Raw genomic sequence first — 22,788 nt, forward strand, 5'->3', positions numbered from 1 at the left:
CACCTGGCCATTCAGAGCACTATTTTACATCTTTCGAGTATCTGAATTGCTTCTATTGTCATGGCTTGTGAGTGTCCGGAAATCAGTCTCTACCAAAACATTTCTGGGATGTAGTGTGTTGATTCAAAACCAAATTTTCCAAAGTGAGCTGATCTTGCTTGTCAGGTGCCTTCACAATCCATTAATAGATGTCTAGTGGTTTGTGCTTCTACATTCTTGCACAAATGGGTTGCTCAATCTCCAAGTCCTCTTTTCCGAGCACCTCCCTGTGTGTATTGCGTTCAAACCTAGTTTTTTATTTGCTTTCTGATATGAATTTGGATTGGACGTCATGCGTACTTCCTCAATCGTTTTCATCCAGTCCATCTCATCCCATCTTTTTTTTAGCTTTCACCGGATTATCTATTAATGTTTTGATCTCAATATCTCCCTCGGCTAGGCAGACTTCCACTTGTGCGCGTAGGTTTGTCAGTATTTTTGATTTGTTGTTGTCCATAGTGACCTTTATGTCTGCATAGAGTGTTCCTTCGTGTGCTGTTGTTCTAATGCGAAAGCGTGAGGCTAATTTCCAAATCATTTGCCCTTTTAAAGATCTTAAACCCAATTCAACTCTGATGTTAAACATCGAGAGGCACATTGGTAGCACAAAAACATTTTTACACAGGAGTCCCTCCCATCTTTCCCACATTGCATTCAATAACTGTGGTTTGGGTCCACCCTGTACAATATAATTGGAATTGCCTTAGCTTGGTAGAATTGTATTAATGGAATAAGCGAAAATCTGCCGTACCTCATTAGTATTTTCTTCATCTGCGCAGATAATTGTTTCACTTTCATTAAGATGTCATGTTCTACTTTGCATATCGCTGGTGAGGCATAGATTTTATAGCCTAGATATGTCAGATCTTCTACCCTTGGGATCTGCTGACCTCCCATTGACCAACCGTGGAGACCACATTTTAGTTTTTCTGTCTGTAGACCATTATCTTTGACTTATTTGGGTTCAGTGCTAGCCCAGTTCCTTCTGCAAAGATATGCAACCTATTCAGCAAACGTTGCAGTCCAATAACTGTACTGTCTAGGAGAACTATATTGTCGGCATAGGTGAGCCAGTGGATCTTCACCCAATTGACCACTGGACTTGCAAATGCCGATGGAGCCAAATATTCTCCCATGTCAGACACATATAAATTGAAGACAAAAGGTGCACCTAGGCACCCCTGCTCGACTCCCCATTCCACCCCAATTGGCTCTGACAGAAGACCCTCTTTGTCTAACCGTACTCTGACCGTGTTATTTTTATGGAACTCATTAAGCATCCCTAATATGCCTTCTGGGATCCCCTTTGCCCTGAGCTTTAACCAAAGCCTCTCTCTGTCCACAAGGTCGAAGGCTTTGGAGAAGTCTACCCATGCCCCAAATAACTGCTGACCTCCTCTACTCCTTGAGTTTTCACTCATTATGTTTAACATTATTCCATTAAGGGCAGTGGATAAGCCCCTCCTAAATCCTGTTTGGCATTTTGATAGGATCCTCCTTTCCCAATGCTCCAATTCCCCAAGACAAATCTTCATGAATAGCTTAGTATCTATGTCCAGGAGGGCGATAGGACAGTAATATTTGCCACCGGACAAGATTACACTGCCTATTTATTAATTTCCCGTCCAGTTGATGCAGCACAGACTAGAAGTCTCTTGTGTCTCTTTTCCCAATTAGTTCCAACATAAGATCCCCATCCTGCTTTAACCTCCATATCTTCCTTGCTACTGCCAAGGCTTTAAATTGTTGCAGTAGAGCCCTTGATTCTTTTTTACTGCTCTAACGGCACCTGTTTCCCTTTCTAATAGTTCTTAGCCTTGTGTTCAGTTCTTTTTTTTCCTCCACATGGTTTCTTCATCGAATGAATGTCGATGGATCTGTTTTGGAGTACCTCCACTACTTGAAGGTTACTTGAGTGGACCAAACAAACTTTAGAAAACCCTCTGGGTTACAATTCGTAAATAGGGTATTTTATGAGATCCCCATTAGGTTGTCATTCAGCTTCTTTCCCTCATATTTGTATTTGAGAAGGCATACTCTTCCTTTCCTAAATTCAATTTTTTGATCAACCCTATCTTGGGGATCCATAAATAAAGCCGGGAACATTAATTCCCTCCACAGATGTTTACTACCTCCCCCATCTACAACATTTAACGTGGCCTTTTGTTCAAAAAGATCCACTGAAAGAAATAGATAATCCAGTGTGGATATAGCTGTTCCCTGCGATCTAGTTGGTTTGGCCGGGATATCCCCTGGTAATTTCCTGTTTGCCATTTTTAGCCCCCAGTCGTTTAGGAACTCTACCCATCGTCAACCATTCTCAGAAATCCAATGTGACATTTGATTGGTTTGATCTTTTGAGAGTTGGGCACATTGTGAGTTTAAATCACCCCCAAATACTATTGAGGCTCCTTCAAACATAATGCTGATTTTACCAAAGTACTTGCTAGTTCTTAAAGGAACAGCCTCAACTCTAAACGCATGGGGTTCCAATAGATATCAAGAAATATCACCTCCAAGGCACAGCTTTTTTGTCTCAAATTTGACTTTGAAAACCTGAATTCCCTTGATAATCTCTTTAGGTGGGGTAACATCTTTGAATATAGAATTTTTAAATGCAATAACCAGGCCTCCACTTGGTCTGCCTCTGGCTTTTTGCAGGGCAGCCTGTGTGGTTAATGAGTATCCTTCCACTACAATTGAGTTGGCCAACCACGTTTCTTGGAGCATCAAGACGTCTCCCTTGAAAGTGTTTTCAATTCATGTCTAGCTTTGATGGGAAGCCAGTGCAAGTCTTTACTTGTGTAAATGTTGTCTGAGAACTTGATACCAAGGGTTGCCCTGAGTGCTCACTTTTGAAGGATCTGTAGTTTGTCTAGGTTCTTGGTGGACAAACCTGAGAATAAGACATTACAGTAGTCAAGTTTGCTGCCAATGATGGCACGTGCCAGAGTCAGGCAGTTCTTGGGGAGATGAATTTTCTACTCAGATGGATGCGTTTAGCCCTGTGGGCAGTGTCGGAGGCAAGAGCGTTGATGTGCGGGTCATGTTTACCTCAGCATCAAGATACACCAGCAGCATTTTCACATACTAGGAGACTTGGATGGACGAGCTGCCAACATGGATGGAGGAGTAGGAAGTGACGGCTATTAGATGGTGGGACGAGCCAACCAGTAACAGTTCAGTCTTCTTGTCATTAAGGCCGACAGTATGGGTAGCCATCCAGTTTTATGTAGTGCTAGAGAAACCATGAGGTAGAACGACACAGGAGGAATTCAAGGAGGGAAGCAAGGGAACCCTCCCATCAAGCATATTCTCGCCCTTCCCCAAACACCAACCGGTCTGATAGATATAGAAGATCAATGAGAAAAGAAGATCATAGGCTCAAATCAAATGGAATGGAAGATATTTGGAAGTGGCTGATGGGTCGGTAGCAGATAAAGTCAAAATTCCATAGGTTACGGACATATCAGTGTCTAAGCCCCTTATGGTTGCATCATGGAACACCAGGGGCTTTATTCACCTCTTTACCAACGGAGGGGATAAACTAAAGGAGCATATATTTTTCTTCCAGGAAACATGGCTGCGGGAGTTACCGTTAGTGGAGGGTTATTCTTGCCATTTAAACCCTGCAGTTAAAGGAGACACGGGAAGACCTATGTCAGGCCTTTTAACTTTAACTAAAAACCAGCTACAGTTTAAAGTAATTACGTCTCTAATTCAAATCTTAGTGGGGAAAATGACAATCGACAAAGTTAACAGTTCTAAAACTTTTGTTATCTTTAACCTCTGCTGGAATCCTGCAAGTATGGAGAGCCATAATTTTACAGAACAAGTAGATAATTGGATCGACATCTGTAGTTTAACATGGCCTGATCCTTGGTTTGTAATATGACTGAGGAGATCATATCATCTGTGACTCTATTAATGCGACAAGCATGGAAAAAGGAGGTTATAGGTGGAAACAATCTGCTGAGGCAAAATATCTGTTTATTCTCAACGCTAATACTAGTGGATACATCCTGGCAAAGATCACTAGGAAAAATAACAAGGGAGGGCAGGTTTTGGACTATGTATGTATTTCTGGGGCGATAGTTTCACCAGTCATATGGATGATAGTGACCATAATCTACTCTCTGCCACCCTGATGACAGTAGAAAAAACACTAACAACTATACCAATCTTACAACAATGGAAGTCACAGTGGAGAAGAATCGAATAAAGATTCCAGCACAAAGTCTGAACAGCTTGATTCATCATTTGAGTTCAACTGTCAAGCTTTCACTAGCTGAGGGGTTCATGGAAAGTATAGACTACTTGAGCCTGTTTAAAGTCTATGAGGTAAAGCCTAGAAGTTCTGGTTTTACAAGACCATCACATTGCCATGCTTTTCTTGAACTAGTGGCTAATCAAAAAAAACTTAAGAGGCAAAAAGGTAATCTTTAAAAACATGACTGTACACCATCAGCAGTGCTCCAAAGACACAACATTCGGCAATATTACCACAATTGGTTATGTCGTCATAAAAAGATCCATTGGAGGAATGATGCAGAGAAAATGTTCGGTGTCATGGAAACCTCTAATATCCTAGAGATGTGGAGGCTACTAAACCAGTTGGATACCCAGCAGGATTCATTGGTGATGAACCCTATTCCCCCAGATTTTTTTTTTATAATATATTTTATTGCATTTTGTGCGATAATACAAAAACATACAAAACATGACCATATAACTTTGCATACAAAAGGCAGAGTAGTACAATCCCATATGATCTGGATATAAGCAGACGTGGAGACACAGTTGTTGTGAGAAATAGGTGCAAACAAGTCAGCAAATGGCCGTTTGCGTATTAGTCTTTCTCAAGCAGCCTCAAAAAGTTACGTCATCGTTCGTGGCCTTGGCAGAATTGCGCAATAAAGCTTGTTGTCCATTCTGGATCTGAGTTATAATGTCTGTTCCTATTTACCCCAGATTCTATCTACTTTCCCCTGACAGCCTCTAGCTTGATAGACTCGGCGTTCCATTAGGATGATGGCGTCCACATCTGACATCCATTGGTCATATTTCGGGGTAACTTCTGAGCCCCACAATTGCGCAATGTTCCTTTTGGCAATTCCTGTTGCTGACGAGAGAAGAAGCTTTTCAAAGCGAGACAGGTCTACTGCATCTTCAATACCCAAAAGGAGGAGTTTAGGGTCTGTTGGGATCGGACGGCACATTACTTTAGTGAGTCTTTCGGTACACTTAAAAAATGCGTTTTTTGAGTCTTTCGCTACACTTATGCCAGAAGTGTTGTATACGTGTAAATTGGCAGAGGATATGATAGAAGGTCCTTTCTTCCTGTTTGCAGCATAGGCATTTGGGGTAGGTCGTTTTGCCCCAGTTATACAAATCCCCCAGATTTGTGGATCTCTCACTTCAGCTCTTTTTTTGAACCAGCAGAAACAGTGCTAGTCTCAGAAATTTGGAAAGAAAATTTGAAATTGATAGACACTTCTGCAGAAACTATCGCAGAGCTTTTAAAAAAAACATCAGGCTCTAGAGCATGTGGCCCGGATGAGTTGAGTAACACGACCATGAAAGAGGACACTCAGCTGTGGGCTAAATTCCTGTCAATCCTGTTTTCTTATATCATCAAGTCACAGAAGATTCCCCACTCCTGGAAAGAATCCATAATCATCCACATTCATAAGAAGGGAAGTCGTTTGGACCCAATAAATTACCGCCCCATTGCCCTATTGGATGCCCCCGGAAAAAACTGTGGATCGCTAATATTAAAATCTTTACGACTTTGGGCTAGATCATAAGTCATATGGACCCGTGGCAATCGGGTTTTGTAAAGGATATTGGCACCTCCCTTAATATCTTTATCCTACATTTGTTAAAAAGTCAGACAGAGTGAAATACAGATCAGAAAATGTACATTGCGTTTGTTGATCTAACGCAAGCATTTGATACTGTTTCACGCCCCTTATTATGGGCCAAACTAACTAAATGGGGCTGCCCAAATTCACTATTGGCACCAATTAAGGATTTTCATCATGACACCTCAGTGACAATATGACTGAATATAGCAGGTCTCTTAACTAGAGCAATAAACACAAAGAAAGGCCTGAAACAGGGGTGTCCAATGGCCTCAGAACTTTTTACTCTGTTTACCTATGATGTGGATTCGGCATTTAATGATGTAAGATGCTTCCCTCCAATTCTAGCTATTAGGAAACTGGGGAGACTTATATATGCTAATGATGTGGTCCTTAATGACCAGGCCCCGGTGGGTCTTCAAAGACAGTTGGATGCTTTCCAATCCTATATAGGAAAAAATGGGCTTATGATGAATCCTAAAAAAATCACAAATTTTGCCCCTGGGTCTTAATAAAGGACAGATGAGAGCGAAGAGATTGAATTGGTCCTTGATGGGAGAACAATTCCAGTGGTCCAGTCCCTTACTTATCTGGGGGTGTGTTTGAATACCAGTATGATTGATGCACCAAGGTACGAAGCTTTAGTGAAAAAAGTCCAAAACTTGGCAGTCTAGGGAAAGCCTTACTTAAGTGATACTGTGGCTTTTCCGTAATCCCTCTTATCAGGTTCTATAGAGCTAAGGTTACCCCTATTCTAACATATGGGGCGGAGTCCTCCCTGAACTTTGATATGAAGAACTGTCCAAAGTTAGAGGGGACCTTTTAGAAAAGAACTTTTAGATTGCCCAAAAGTACCCCTATACAAGCTGTCAGAATGGAATTGGGTCTGACTTCTTTGGCGACAGTCGTAGAGTGGAGGACTCTTTCCTTTTATATGAAAATGCATTGATGAGTCACCAAAGGGTGGTTTCACATGTTTGAAGAAAGCATTAGCAGACCAAAGGGAAGCAGGTCTGATTCAGTGGGAAGCCAAGTGTCAATTGCTTTATTTCAACCTTTGGGAAACCTCAGAAACTTTGATCACCAACCGGGATAAAATTAAAAAGAAACTTTATATTCAGGATTGGTTTAGAACAGAGGAGAAACACAAAGATACAGAATTTATGGGAAACGAGTGCTTGAAAGCCAGAAACCTCCAATCCTTCCCTCATTGGTTCTTCAGAGATCAATTTTTTAGATTTCGTATGAACTTACTGAACACAAAAGAGAACATTAGGCGAAGAGTCCAGGAAGTGGAGGGCCAGGTCTGTATGCTTTGTAAAGACAGCGATTCGATTGAACATTAGCAACATTTGGTAATGGACTGCCTTGGTGTCATTAAAATGTATGGCCACAGACATTAGGATTTATGGTGGAAGATGTTTTTTATCAGGGGAAAAAATATCAATAACTTTGGCATTGGTGAAGTTTTTAATTGTTGTTCAGAAGATGTTGGCCTGTGAAGGTTGAAAGGTTTCTTTTGTTTTTAGTTTGTGTGAATTACTTTCTAAAATGTGGGGAATTAGGTTGTTGTTTTGTATAACCATTTAAATCACGTTAAATAAAAAAATTAAAAAAAGATATAGGGCCTCATTACACGGTAGGCGGTAAACCATGGTGCTTTTAGCACCATGGTTGCCGCTGGTGCCATACCGGTACCACCAAGGTTGGTGGGGTGGTAATTCCCCCTTTCTCCATGGCCCTTCCCCATTCCCATTTTTGGCCCATAGGGCATAATGGGAATGGGGAAGGAGCTAATTACGGTCCCGCAAATTGCGGTACCGTAATTAGCACCAAGGTCCCTTTGCGGGTCCCAACTTTAACGGCTGGTCTACACCAGCCGTTAAGGTCGGGTCCTGCAAGGGGACCTCGTAGTAAGGCGGTAAGGGTTAACGGTCACTGGTACCCTTACCGGTGACCGTTAACCCTTACTGCCTTCCGTGTAATGAGGCCCATAGTGCTATAAGTTTGGTTAATGTACTTGACATCCTGCTCATAGCTTCCTGATATTGAAAGTAAAATGTGTGCATTGTCTGCAAAATTTGTGTAAGGTATGCCCAGGGAATTGAGGTGATCAAAGAGGGGCCTAGTTTAGGTGTTATAAAGGGCAGGGGAGATGCATGATCCCTGTGGGACTACACATGGCACAGGGATAAGCTGTGGCATTGCTGATGAAGACCTTGGAAGAGCTCTTGCTCAGAAAAGATTTAATCCAAATGGCTGCTTACTGGGTTAACTGAAAGTTAAGCATAAAGTGCTGGCAGAGGATTGCATGATCTACCAAGTCAAATGCAGTTGTGAGGTGAAGTAGGAGCAGGATGGCAATGTTGCCAGAGTTTCGGAAGCTGTCCAGTTGGATTTTAAGGTCTAAGAGTACAGATCATATGCTGTGTTGAGGCCTGAATCTAGACTGTCTAGACCCAAGTAGTTTGTGATGTTCAAGATGGCTTGAAACTTGGGAGTAGGCAAAATGGTCAAGGATTTTCAGAAGGAACAGGACTGTGGTTATAGGCCTATCATTTGTATGGTGGGAGGGGTCAAGGGAGAGTGTCTTGATGAGTGGGGACACCCAAGCTGCTTTAAGCCAGGTAGGGTCATTCTTGGCGGCAAAGGAAGCATTCACGAAGTCTGCTATAGTCAGTGCAAGGGTATTTGTATAAAATTTGATGATGTGGGCTGTTTTCGGTAGGTTTGTGTGCATTTCAGGAGAGCATGGATGATAGTATCTTGCCTGGCTTGCCTTTGGGATAGGAGTGGGAGAGGCAAAAACCTGATGAGAAGGTGGCCGGACCAGGGGACTGTGGTGTTCGAGCTAAAAAACATGGCGCTGGTGCGCAGTGCATTCTGGGGGAACTCAGAGCCATGATGGATATTTATCCATGCCTCAGTGGAAAGCTGCACTTGCTTTGCGAAACAACATGTTTTCAACGTTATTCGCTGATGGGTTTGGAATGCAGGCCTTCTCAGCCAAGGACACGGCGCTGGGAAAGCTAAGATCCGCAGGTGCCGGCTGGTACCTGATAACAAAGTTTGTTTTGGTTTGCTATGCTTGCGCCAAAGTTTTGAGATGAGTTATGGAATTGTTTTCCGGGGCGCTTAGGAGAGGGAAGCGCTGTGCTCCTTGAGGTTACTGTCGGTTGACCCAGCTGGCAATCAACGGTCACCCATCAATGTGCAAGCGCATTTGCCAGAAGGTTCGAGAAGTTGCCACCCCTTGTTGAGGAGGGCATATATGCGGAAACCCTCAACGGTCAGACGGGATAAGCACAAAGACCTCAGTCGGAGGGGGGACGCCCTGGTCCGATATACCTGTGGGCTGTTGTGCTCTTGGCCTGGCTGTTATCGGGGTCTTTCAGCCGCTTCTGGCGAGATGAGGTTTTGTCAAGTTACGCCCATGGTGATGTATTCCTGCTAATTTCCTATGATTTATCTGATTTATGCTTGTATTGTATATATGCCTAACTACGAATAAATAGCCGTATAAGTGCTACTTACTCTCTAAGCGTGCGTGTGGTTGTAAGTCATTGTGTTGTTTACCTGCGTTCAAAGTATTGGCTCTCCGGCTGCACTGGTGATGAATTACTGTCCGTGCACTATTGGCGAGCAATACATGTTTTGGCTCTGCGGCTGTACTGGTGATAAATTACTGTCCGTGCATTTGGCGAGCAATACATCTTTGGCGACGAGGATGGGATGGTTTGTGATGAATTGTTCCAAACATTAAAGAATCCGGTTGAACGCAGATAGGTTTTGCTTACATTGCGAGCGAAAGGTTGTTTTCATTTGGCAGAGAGTGCTGGACGGTGTTAATCTGTTCTGTGTGTGTGTGCGTGTCTGTGCAAGTGACTGCGGTGTGGAAAGAAATATTTATATATATATATATATATATATATAGAGGCTTTGTACATTACTGCAGTGATGAATAGTTTGTTCAAGAAAAAGGGAGTTCTCGCTGGCGGTGAATGTCCCGATGTGATGATTCCAGGGTGTGTGAAAAGCCCATATGATGAGCTGGCTCAGTTATGGGCATGCGGTGCAGGGCTGTGTGAAACATGGGATGGTGAAGTGGGAGACGCTGATCCGTCAGAAGTAATGTCTTGTTTACAACAGATTTCAGTAGAGAGGGGAAAGGAATGCGCCGCGCTAGGCAGGCGGGGTTGGGTTCTCCTGCATGCCTACCGCAAGATGCATCAGAAAAATGTGGAAATGAAGGATAATATTTCGCGACTGGAAAAAGAGTTAGCTGCTGAGAAACAGATTGCGTTAATGCAGCAGATTCAGATGAAACTTTTCAAAGACAAAGCTGACAAATATCAGGCTGTGGCTGAAAGGGCAGCAGTCAGAGTAGCCCGATATAAGTATAGAAAAAGACGGGGAGGGGTCAACCAAAGAAAAGTGGCAGCGGTAATCGCTACCGCAGATGTAAATCGGGATCCCGATAAATGGGATGGAGACATCTTTGACTCAACAAGCCCAGAGAGTAGCTCGGCAAATGAGTCAGATTCCAAAGCAGAAATTAATCAAAAGGCAGTGGCAGCCAAGCCGGTTAGAAGACGCCGTGCTGGGCCCCACCCGCAGGACCCTGGAGGCGGGGTTGTGGATTTAACCACGCTGGAAGATTACACTCAGCAGGAGGTTGGAGAAATCATTACTCGTTTGAGGCAAAAGTCAGGGGAACCTTTATTGACATGGATGGTGAGACTGCTAGACGGGGGAGCTGCAGGGTTGTTCGTAGATGCTGCAGACTCACCGCGCTTTTTGCCTTTGTCCAATGACACTAATGTACAGGAGGTCTTATGGGCAGGGCCGCCCCCTGATGAGAATGGCCAACTTTCACAAATGTCTTTGTTGAACTTAGCAGCCCAAGCATGTAACCGCAAGTACCCCATTACCACAGATTGGCCTAGTGACGAAACAAAGTGGTATACTTTGAAAGAGGCGATTCAAAAGGTCAGAGAGCATGCTATGAAAGAGGCAATTCATATAGATGCTCCAGGACACATGGGGGCCGTGTCACTCTCAGTTTCAACTAGAAACATGGTGATCAGAACTGCACCGCCCGCATACAAAAGTGTCATTATGACTTTGCTCGTAGGTATGACGGGCAAACCCACAGATGAAGTAGTGGATGCCATTCGGCAACTGGCAGATTTAGGGGAGTGGGATAAGAGTGACACCAGGCCACGGGAGAGAGAGGGGCGTAGTGAGAGAAGAACTGAAGGCAGGAGGCAAGATTGTAGAGACTCCCGAGTGTCCAGAAAAGACATGTTTTTGGCCCTGTTAAAAGATGGTGTGCCACGGGAAGAAATTGATGGCATTGAAACCAGGGTCATGTACGAACTATACAGAAAGAGAGGGCTTGCAGCCAAGGAGCGCTACAAACAGGTTAAGAAACAGGTAGTGACTAAACCACAGGGGGACACCACCACTTCTGCCCCTCCTGAGGAAGAACAGGAGGAGGGGTCTATGGGGACACCTTCCCCGTACCAACCGACATATGCTGATTTGAGGAAGGTGGTGAGTGCGATGCTAAAGGCAGAGTCAGGTTACACTCATTCAAAATTTGACTAGGGTTATGGCCAAGCTCCGGCAGCGTCTGCTCGCATAAAGGTGGATAGGCGGCCCCATGTTAATGTTAAGATTTTTTGGGGACCAGGAAATACGCAAGGGGTGCGAGCATTGATAGACACCGGGGCGGAGGCCTCTCTGATTCACGGAAATCTGACACGATTCAAAGGCAGACACTTTACTATTACAGGTCTAGGGGGGAAGGAGACCCCCGCAGTACAAACTGAAGTGGAAATGAAAATAGGCAGTTTGGCTAGGCAGAAATACCAAGTGTTGATTGTCCCGATACCTGAGTACATAATTGGCTTTGACATTCTGGAAGGGTTGACTTTAGGACTTGGAGGTAAAACATACCAGTTTGGAGTGAGTGCATTAATTTGTACACCCATTACAGTAGGCAAATTGAAGATGCCCCCAGTACATGTGCCTGTGGCGACCAAGCGAGTAGCAATGAAGCAATACCGCATTCCTGGGGGGCAAAAGGAAATTTCAGACACCATCAAAGAGTATGTAGAGGCGGGTGTGTTACGACCTATCACTAACGCCTGGAACAACCCCCTCTGGCCCGTCAAAAAAGGGGATGGGTCTTGGAGGATGACGGTGGATTACCGCGAGTTAAATAAACACACTCCTCCCTTGGTGCCCGCAGTCCCAGATGCCATTACCTTGATTGAAAATGTCCAAAAGTTTGAAGGGACTTGGTATGCAGTGGTAGATTTAGCCAATGCATTTTTCTCTGTGCCAATTGCTGAAGAGTGTCAAGAGCAGTTTGCATTTTCTTGGAGCGGGCGTCAGTACACCTTCACAAGGTTACCTATGGGGTACATACATAGCCCGACTATCTGTCACCGGCTGGTGGCAGAGCACTTAGACAAGATACCCTGTAAACCGGACATACAAATCTCTCACTACATTGATGATATTTTGATTCAGGGCAAGGATGAGTGCAGTGTGCAAAACCAGTTAGAAGTCATTATGGAAGGATTGAAGAAGGAAGGGTGGGAGATTAACCCGAACAAAATTCAAGGCCCAGCTGAGACAGTGATATTTCTAGGAATTCAGTGGCATAATGGGCATCGAGAAATGGTGCCGAAGGCCCGACAGAAAATACTTGAGTTTACCACGCCAATGAATAAAAAGCAAGCTCAACAGTTCATAGGGCTGTTTGGGTTCTGGAGACAGCACATTCCCCATTTAGGGCAGATACTGGCCCCCCTTTACAAAGTGACACGAAAGAAATATGAGTTTCAGTGGGGGGAAGAGCAGCAGAAAGCATTTGAGTTGGCAAAAGACACCGTGCAGCAGGTGCTCGATCTATGGCCATTAAAGGAAGGCGAAGTGGAATTGAATGTGTCTGTACTAGACAATTATGCTAACTGGAGTGTGTGGCAGAAACAGGACAGGAAACGTCTGCCATTGGGGTTTTGGAGTCGTAAGTTGCCCGATGCTGGTAACTCATACACTCCATTTGAAAAGCAGTTGCTGGCATGTTACTGGGCCCTGGTTGATACTGAGCAAATGACGATGGGCCATGATGTATTGATGAGGCCAGAAATACCGATTATGCAATGGGTGTTGAGTTCTCCTAAAACACACAGAATAGGACATGCCCAGGAAGCCAGCATAATTAAATGGAAATGGTACATTCAAGACAGAGCCAAATCAGGAAAGGGTGGGGTTGCAAAGTTACATGAGCAAGTAGCCAACATACCGCCCTCGGATTACATACCACCAGAAGTGTCTGAGAAACGCGAGTCTCCCGTGAAATGGGGAGTACCATATGGCGATTTGTCCGTAGAGCAGACAGAGCATGCCTGGTTTACTGATGGCTCAGCCCGATATGTGGGAACAGAGCGATACTGGAAAGCGGTGTCATATAATCCCAAGACAAAAAAGATTTTGACGACGTCAGGGAAAGGGAAGAGCAGTCAGTTTGCAGAGCTTTACGCAGTTTACCAAGCATTGAAACAAGAGACCCCTGGTCGATGTCATTTGTACACAGATTCATGGTCAGTGGCGAATGGGTTGGCGGTGTGGCTGCCAACCTGGCAAAAGAATGGGTGGAAGATTCATTCGAAAGAATTGTGGGGAAAAGAATTGTGGCAAGATATTGCAGAAATGTTATCACAAAGTGAAGTCACGGTGTATCATGTGGATGCGCATTGTGCAACAGATTCATTGGAACGTTGGTTTAATTCTGTTGCAGATGAACACACCAAGATTTCATCTGTGGATGCAGAGGCTCAGGAAGACGATTTGGAGGGTTTGGCCAAGTGGGCTCACCAGAAATGTGGGCACCTTGGAGAAAAGGCTACTATCAGGTGGGCACAAGCTCGAGGAATTAGTATTCCTTTAGAGGTAGTGAAAACAGTTATCTTGCAATGTCCGGTGTGCCAACACCAACAGCATAGGCCTATCCCTCAGATTGTTCACGGCACGTTGCGAAGAGGAAAGTTACCAGGTCAAATTTGGCAGATCGATTATATCGGTCCTCTGCCAATCAGCAAAGGTTGTCAGTATGCATGCACTATTGTGGATACTTACTCTGGATACATGATGGTTTTGCCATGCAAGCGTGCCACACAACTGAATACCATTAAGTTGCTAGATCAGATCACGTTGCATTACGGAGTGCCTTTGCAAATTCAAAGTGACAACGGGTCACACTTCAAAGGCAAATTAATTCAGGACTATTGTCAGGAGAAGAGTATAGAGTGGCTTTACCACGTGCCCTATCACCCGGAAGCGTCAGGGTTAATTGAAAGAATGAATGGGTTGTTGAAGGAACAGCTACGCAAGTCTGGAGATGGCAGTTTGGCAGGTTGGCGTGATCGTGTGTTTGATGCGGTGCAAGTGTTGAATAATAGACCGGTGAACAATCATGAGACTCCATTGTTGCGACTAATGACTCCTGCTTTACAGATTCAACCTAACCTAGTTAGAGAGACTCTATTGTACTGGGAGATCACCCCGGGCTCTTTAGCTCCCTATCGGGCGACTCCCGAGTCAGCAGGGGTAGACTTGCATTCTCATGAAGAAATCAGATTAGACCCGAGAGGGATTGTTGTGATTGAAACAGGCATTGGGGTACAAATTCCTCCAGAGCATATGAGATGGATTGCCCCCAGATCTGGACTAGCATTGAAGGGAGTTCAAGTGCTGGGAGGGGTCATTGATGCTGATTACCAACGCGAGATCAAAGTCATCTTGATGAATAGTGGGGACCAAGTGTTATCGATTCATAAGGGTGATAGAGTGGCTCAGCTAATTATCATCCCTGTTAAGTTGTCCATGATTAAAAAAGGGGAGCCTCCCACAGTGTTAACTACCCGTGGGGATCGCGGTTTTGGCTCTTCAGACAGCATGATACCGGGTGCAAAGGTGTGAGTCGAAAGGCCAAGTGGTCCACCAGTGCCCGCAGATGTTATTGCATCAGGCAAAGACCAGATAGTCTTAGTAATGGAACCTGGTAAAGACAAATGGCAGTATGTGCCCGCAGACAAATGTTACCTAAGGGAGTGATTTTCAACACTGATATCTCTTTTCTGGGTTTGCCTTGTAGATCCTGTGTCTGGCTGGTGTGATTGTGGAACTAAATGGACTCCATTTGGGAGAGTCAAACGGCATGATGCTCCGGAAAAAAATGTCATATCTGTGCCAATGATCCATGGGAGACCGATGATGAGGAGCAATGACGTCCAAAAGCAGCTCTATACCGATGCCGAAAAGCCAGCCAGACCAACGACATGGATTCATGGAAGGCGACGAACACGTCAAGTGCAAGTGCAAACATCGATGCCAGCTATGCAAGAGGCGTCTTTAGGACGGCGAAAATATTCCCCAATGATTACCCAAACGGAGAATATGTGGACATACCTGGCACAACAAGTACTCAACATTATGCACTTTTGCTTAACTGATGTGCCCAATGCTGAAGCTTTACTAACTACGTGTTTAGTTGCAGTGCCGACGCCAGTTCCGGTTCTAAAGCACATTTTTGGCGTCACACACAATGATTCGTTAGTTCAAGATTCCGATATCAGACAATCTTTTTCCGTCTATGAGTACTGCAGGTTTTGCAAGGAAACGGATCGCAAATGGAGAAATTTGACACGTATTATAACCTACAATATAACTCAAGGCGATGTGTGCTACTTTATGACCTGCGATGCTAAAGAAATTGGCAAATGCCAACAGCTAAATTTAACCAAACAGAAAAATCAAACTGTGTTCGAGAAACGATTGTGTTCACGAGTTCCAAGCACATGTACCAGTGTGAATAATACTATGTCTTGCAATCATACCGTAATAGCTGCCAGTCATCTAAATCATGTGAAACTTCCAACAGGATGGCTCTTTTCATGTGGTAACATCACATACACTTACATTCCAGCTAACATTTCTGGAGGTCCGTGTGCCTTAACTCGATTAGGACTAATGATGTTTCCTTTACACCCAGCAATATCTCGAAACAAAAGATCAACTTTTGAATCTGTGGGTCTATCCCCCGATTGTGATTCACATGTGCATTTACTATCAGAGGCTGAAGTTCTAGCATGAACCCTTTCATTAGTAGGAGTTTGGGGTTTATCTGCTGGGGGGTACAAGTCTTTGATCAAATTAGCATGTTTAGTAGTAAAAGGACTCAATCATACTTCTCAAGCTTCAGAAGAGTTACTCCTTGACAGCAAAGTTATTAGAAAAGCTACTTTGCAAAACAGAGCTGCTGTTGATTACTTATTGCTGAAGCATAATTTAGGCTGTAACGCAGTTGAAGGTATGTGTTGTTTCAATCTAAGTGACCATTCACGATCCATTGAAAGTCATATTCGAGGTTTGAGGGATCTCATTTCTCAAGTGTCCCAAGAGCAAACTGGGGATTGGTGGGATTGGTTATTTTCATGGATTCCTGATATTGGAGGTACACTGCGTTATGCTTTTGCTTGCATTTGTATTATATTAGCTATCATAATAGCTTGTTGTTGTTGTATTCAATGTATTCCCAACTTGGTTTTAATATTTTGGCAGTTTCAAAGACCGCCTCCTTTGCCACTGGGCTATGGAAGGTAAATATCCAAGGGTGGATTGTGGTGTTCGAGCTAAAAAACATGGCGCTGGTGCGCAGTGCATTCTGGGGGAACTCAGAGCCATGATGGATATTTATCCATGCCTCAGTGGAAAGCTGCACTTGCTTTGCGAAACAACATGTTTTCAACGTTATTCGCTGATGGGTTTGGAATGCAGGCCTTCTCAGCCAAGGACACGGCGCTGGGAAAGCTAAGATCCGCAGGTGCCGGCTGGTACCTGATAACAAAGTTTGTTTTGGTTTGCTATGCTTGCGCCAAAGTTTTGAGATGAGTTATGGAATTGTTTTCCGGGGCGCTTAGGAGAGGGAAGCGCTGTGCTCCTTGAGGTTACTGTCGGTTGACCCAGCTGGCAATCAACGGTCACCCATCAATGTGCAAGCGCATTTGCCAGAAGGTTCGAGAAGTTGCCACCCCTTGTTGAGGAGGGCATATGCGGAAACCCTCAACGGTCAGACGGGATAAGCACAAAGACCTCAGTCGGAGGGGGGACGCCCTGGTCCGATATACCTGTGGGCTGTTGTGCTCTTGGCCTGGCTGTTATCGGGGTCTTTCAGCCGCTTCTGGCGAGATGAGGTTTTGTCAAGTTATGCCCATGGTGATGTATTCCTGCTAATTTCCTATGATTTATCTGATTTATGCTTGTATTGTATATATGCCTAACTACGAATAAATAGCCGTATAAGTGCTACTTACTCTCTAAGCGTGCGTGTGGTTGTAAGTCATTGCATTGTCTACCTGCGTTCAAAGTATTGGCTCTGCGGCTGCACTGGTGATGAATTACTGTCCGTGCATTTGGCGAGCAATACAGGGACTGACAAGATAAATGTGATATTAACAGACATGTTCAGAGTAAGGAGCCAGTCCAGGGTGTGCCCTTTAGAGTGTGTGGGAGAGTGGATGTGGTGGTTGACGTTCATGGCCTCAAGAGAGCTGGCGAGGTTGGAGACTCTGGTATTTGTCTAGTCGTGAAGACCTAGATTGAAATCACCTAGCAATAGGAATTTGGTGGCTGGTTTGATGAGGAGGGACAGGAGGAGGGGGATGTCTAGATCTGAGACATTCTGATGATTAGGTTGGCGGTATAACAACAGCAAGGTAATGGTAGTTTGGGGGTTGATGAGTAATTTAGTCCTTATCTGGTCAGTAGGATTTCGTATCCTTGATGAGGGAGCAGGGATCTCCCTAAATCCAAGGGGTGTTTTGGCTGTACGGGCTACATCCCCACCGTGTTGTTTAATTGATATGCTCTATGGATAGAATAGCCTGGCGGCAAGGCCAGTGCGAGGGAGTGTCCTGCAGCACTTTGCAACCAAGATTCCTTAATAGCTATTAAGTCAAGGTGGTGTTCAGTAATGAGGTCATGGATTTTGGTGGCATGTGCGCAGAGCAATCAGGCATTTATCAGGGGTCCACTGATCTGTGTATTTTTGTTGGAATGGGGTTCAATGTTGTGTGGACTCGGAGATAGAGTAGTGTAAGGGGAGAAATCAGTGGGGTGGGAGCTGTAGTGCGGGTGGAGGGTTGATGGGTACATATGGATCCAATAATGGGGTAACTCAAGGGGCAATCTGGCGGTGCGGTTCTGGGCTGCAAGTGGGCAGTCCTGAGGGGGCCAAGCCAAGGAAGAGTTTGGGTTTGGGGAGGAGAGTGGTTGTGGGTAGTTAATGCATGTACAAGAGGGTGCTTATGTGGAACAGAAAGCGAAGGTACTGACACAGGCGCAGAGGTGCGGAGCGGCGAGCAGTGTCTGCTCTGTGGGGTCAATTATGGCAAAAACAACATAGGTGCGGGCACAGAGGTTTGCAGCAGTGATCACAGACTGTGGGGTCCATGTGGCAAAAACAACTCAGGTCCAGTCACAGGCACAGATTGCAGAGTGGTGAACATAAGATGCTCTGTGGGGTCAATTGTGGCCAAAACAATGTGGGTGCAAGCACATGCACAGAAGTGTGGAGCTGTGAACATAGACTGCTCTGTGGGGTCAACGGTGCCAAAAACAATGTGGGTGGAGGCACAGCAACAGAGTTGCGGAGAGACGAGCATAGGGTGCTCTGTGTGACCAATTGTGGCAAAAAAAAACGTGGGTTCCAGCACGGGCACAGAGGTGCAGAGCGTTGAGCATAGGCTGCTCTGTGGGGTCAATTGGGGCAAAAACAACATGGGTGCAAGCACAGCGCTTCAGAGCGGTGAGCATAGGCTGCGCTGTGGGGTCAATAATGGCAAAAACAACATGGGTGCAGGCACAGGCAGAGAGGTGCGGAGCGGCGAACACAGGCTGCTATGTGGGGCCAAATTAGAAAGAAATAACATAGGTACAGGGGACATACACACATGGTTGGTGGGTATCACATATGGGACAATAGAAGCGACAAAGCTAGAACTAGAGGTGTTCATAGGAACAGCATAGAGCGAATCAGCATTTTTTGCTAGGTGGACACAGGGAGGTGCTTACTGTGCTGTGTGGAGTTCAAAACGGGATGTGTAGCCCAGGTATTGTGTGAGGCAGAATCTCCGCAGGAGTCAGGTTACATTGCAGCAGTAGTGGGTGCCATGGAGTTGGTGTGAGTATGCCTAGCGTTCTGGTGCCTGTGCTTAAGGCGTGCAAGCACAGACAGACACAGACAGGCAACAGCCATTCTTTAGGGGATTCGTTTGCATGGCCAGCTGGCAGAGTCTGCCGGCTCACGTTGCATTGGCTGCTTTGGCAATCAACTCTCCAATCGGAACTGGCCAAGGACGGAACATCCGCCATAACATCATAGTTAGTAGCCTCACGGAAGTAAGAGGCGGCAGCCATTTTAACTTGAAGCCTGATCTCATGGGCTGTAATTCAGGGAATCAAGGCAGTGTCTTCATATCTCGTAGGGGACACCATCTCTCTTGTCGGTGGTAGTCTTGGAGGGAAGACTGAGTGAATAAGTTGCTTAACCCAACAACAGCTCATGACTGACACTCAGTTACCATGCCCCATGCTATTGTGTCGAAGCATGATCAATGTCCAGATAGTGGTCCGGAGATGGGGCAGGAAAAGAGATGATGGTTACAAACACACACACACACATAAGTTTGAAAAATAGATGAGGTTTCTGATCAGATCCCATTGATATTATATCAAGAACAGAAATAAAAACTTTTTTCAAAAGGACTAGATAAGTGTTACTGCTAGGGTTTCCTTTATAAAAGGCACTGGAACTGGGGTGACTTAAATGAGTATCCCTGTCACTGTCACTCCAACCATAGACTACCTAAACTGAGGAGACTCAAGAGAATGACGGAAAGTCCTTACCAAAGATCCATTGGTTGAAACATTGGCTCTATGAAGGTGCAAATGAACGATGCTTGGACAGGCTGGAAGGGCAGACAACAAACTCTTTCGCATGAGCACTTTTAGCCCTGTGCACATTATTTTACGCCTCTGGCCTTATATGTCAACCTATTCCCAGTTACAATGTCCTGTTGGATTTAGGATAAGTATGAGACTGCATGGTGGGTTTGAATTGTGCATGAACTTCTTTTGTTTTTATTAATTTAACCAAGAAACCTTCATTCAAGAATTATTGACTCCTTACACTTACTGAAAACTCTCTTAAACATAGTGTATGCGTGCAGGCGCTTGATACTACTGGCAGTCGACTCTTTCCTGAGAAGACTGGGTTTATAAGTGCCCTCTTTCTGACATACCCATAATAACTGTGACTAGAGACAGACACAAAAATACAAATAATAACAATCTTAAATATTTACTGAACTAACCACTGAATAAAACGGACTCATTTATTAGATGATAGAAGGCTCCCCAACCCATGTATCCTCCCTTCAGTGAGATCCCCATTTAAACAAAGCATCTTACCTTCTGCGCTGGACCTGGAGCACCGCTGAAGAGCTCGTCCTCGACCCTGCTGGGCTGCCCTTTAGCAAATGAATTTCGAGACCAAAGGCTCCAAAATTGTCATGGAGAACCGACGTGGGACTCGATTTCAAATGAGGTTGGTTCATCAACTTTTAATAGCACCAAAGCCTGGTGAACACAGACAAGATGAGCAACCGGTCCCACCATGCAATCCCAGGCAGTTTTACCTCATCCCAAAATCCACTATTCATACAATTTTGAAAACATTGGGGTCAATGGAACGAGTGAACGATTTCAGGACCTAACTAGGGAGGGTTTCAGTATTCCCGGATTAAGAGAAAGGCTGGCTTTATGGAATCAGGCAAACCTGGACACTCAAAGTCAGCTTCCCTCCTGCTTGAGATAACCCACACAGGCCTGCACAGCGAATACAAGTAAGCATTAACACTCTTTTGTAACTTAAATTTGAAGTACATGTATCAATGTGACATATATATCGTTTGACAATGTAAGTGCAGAACATCATAAACTTATGAGTAAATACATGGTTAGTTGACAAGCTGTTGTTTCTCTATTCTGTCTGCCACCAAACACCTTTAAAATAGATTCCTTCTTCAGTTGCACCCTGCCTATACTAAATAGTTAGGTCCAGTATTTCTCAAATCAACATACCATTGTCCTTACACTGAATTCAGCTGCAATTACATTTCCTATCAAGATTATTTAAGTATATTTATGTATATATTTGATTTTATTCCCTGACAATCTTGACCTCATGATGGTAACAAGGGCAGTTGCATAAAGTGGACTGCAGTGCATATCAGTGCACATATTGATGGTGCCTTCCATGCAATGTGTGCATGGGGCACAATGCCAGCTCATTGCATGGGTTCTTGCACGTAACTGCACATCCATCTGGCGCTTGGAAACCTCAAGCACTTCACTGTTTTGGTGAAGGCATACACAGATTTGTGTTCAAGGATTAATTAGAGTTAATTGTTGAGATCATGTCCCTGCAGACTCTGCACAGAGTGTTTGCAGTTATCTGCGTTGGCTAAAGTGGATGTCTTCTTTCTGGCATTTGAATTCACAACATTATGTGTACCCTGTTTCTCCGGGAAATGTGTTCAGAGATGGGAGTGGGGAACACTGTGCTCATTGACCTACTTACAGGCATGGAGCCATCATCTGCCCTTCTACACAGGGCATGTGTCAGTATGTGGCCACAGCAATGTGCAAGGTGACATGAAGCATGTGCCTTGGGGAAACATATTGGTGATGTTACATATCATTTGCTGCTGGCATGCACGTGGGTGTTGTTCTCTGCACTTATGGCACAGAGAATAAAACAAGTCTTGGCCACTCATGCACCTTTACAAATCAAAACTTTGCTTTTTTCATGCATTCATGTGGTGTACTCACCTTCAACCCCAACCCCAATCTCGACTCTCTGACATTCAGGTGGCGGCTGTGAGCCACTTCCTCTTGCCTGGCACTCACTGGAGTGTCTTGAGAACAGCCTCCGGGCACATCTCCGTTGGTCCTGCCGGCACCTCTGGGTCTGGGCCACATTGCAAGGTGTTGTCAACACCACTTTGATGTTCTGCAGGATGGTTTCCAGGCCTTGTATGTACTTGCAGAGTGGGATCTTATCTTATTTGAGACTTATGGGACCTGTCACCTCTTTTTGCCCATAGGAATGGGATGGGATCATTAACCTGTTTCTAGGCATGCTGTCATCATCGGCCTATGTGCATAGGGCAACTGACAGTATGCTTAAACACTTAAGCCACTTTCCAAATCCCATCTTTGCTTTTTGTCATGAATGCATGTGGTGTACTCCCCCTGGGCCCCAATGTCTTGCAATAACTTTGAGGCCCTGATATGATTGATAGTCAGTGCCTGCTCCTCCCGTGGCTGCTGCTCCAAAGGTGTCTCGGTGGTGAGCTACCTGCTGTGTCTGGACACTCCATGTGGTGTCTTGCTACCAGCCTTCAGACACGCCTCCCTAGGTCCTACCGACGATTCTGCACCTGGGCCACCCTACAAAGTATTGCAACCACGTTGCTTAAGTCCTGCCTGCGGACCACCCAGTTCCTTTTGCACTTTTGCAGTGGGCTCTCGTGTCACTCTGGACTCATCATATGCATTGCTCCCTCCACAATGCCCTTCACCAGGGCCTTCAGGACATCATCAGTACATTTGGAGTCACTTTGATGTAGTCTGGCACTGGTGGATGTTTGGTGGTGTGGGGCAAAGAAGGAGGGAAGATTGTTAGGCAGACTGGGGACTGGATGTTACAAGAGGAGCAGGGAATTGCAGATGGACGGGGGTTTTAGAG

Source organism: Ambystoma mexicanum, chromosome 2p (assembly GCF_040938575.1).
Source record: "Ambystoma mexicanum isolate Mex_15411 chromosome 2p, UKY_AmexF1_1, whole genome shotgun sequence".
NCBI classification, from domain to species: domain Eukaryota; kingdom Metazoa; phylum Chordata; class Amphibia; order Caudata; family Ambystomatidae; genus Ambystoma; species Ambystoma mexicanum.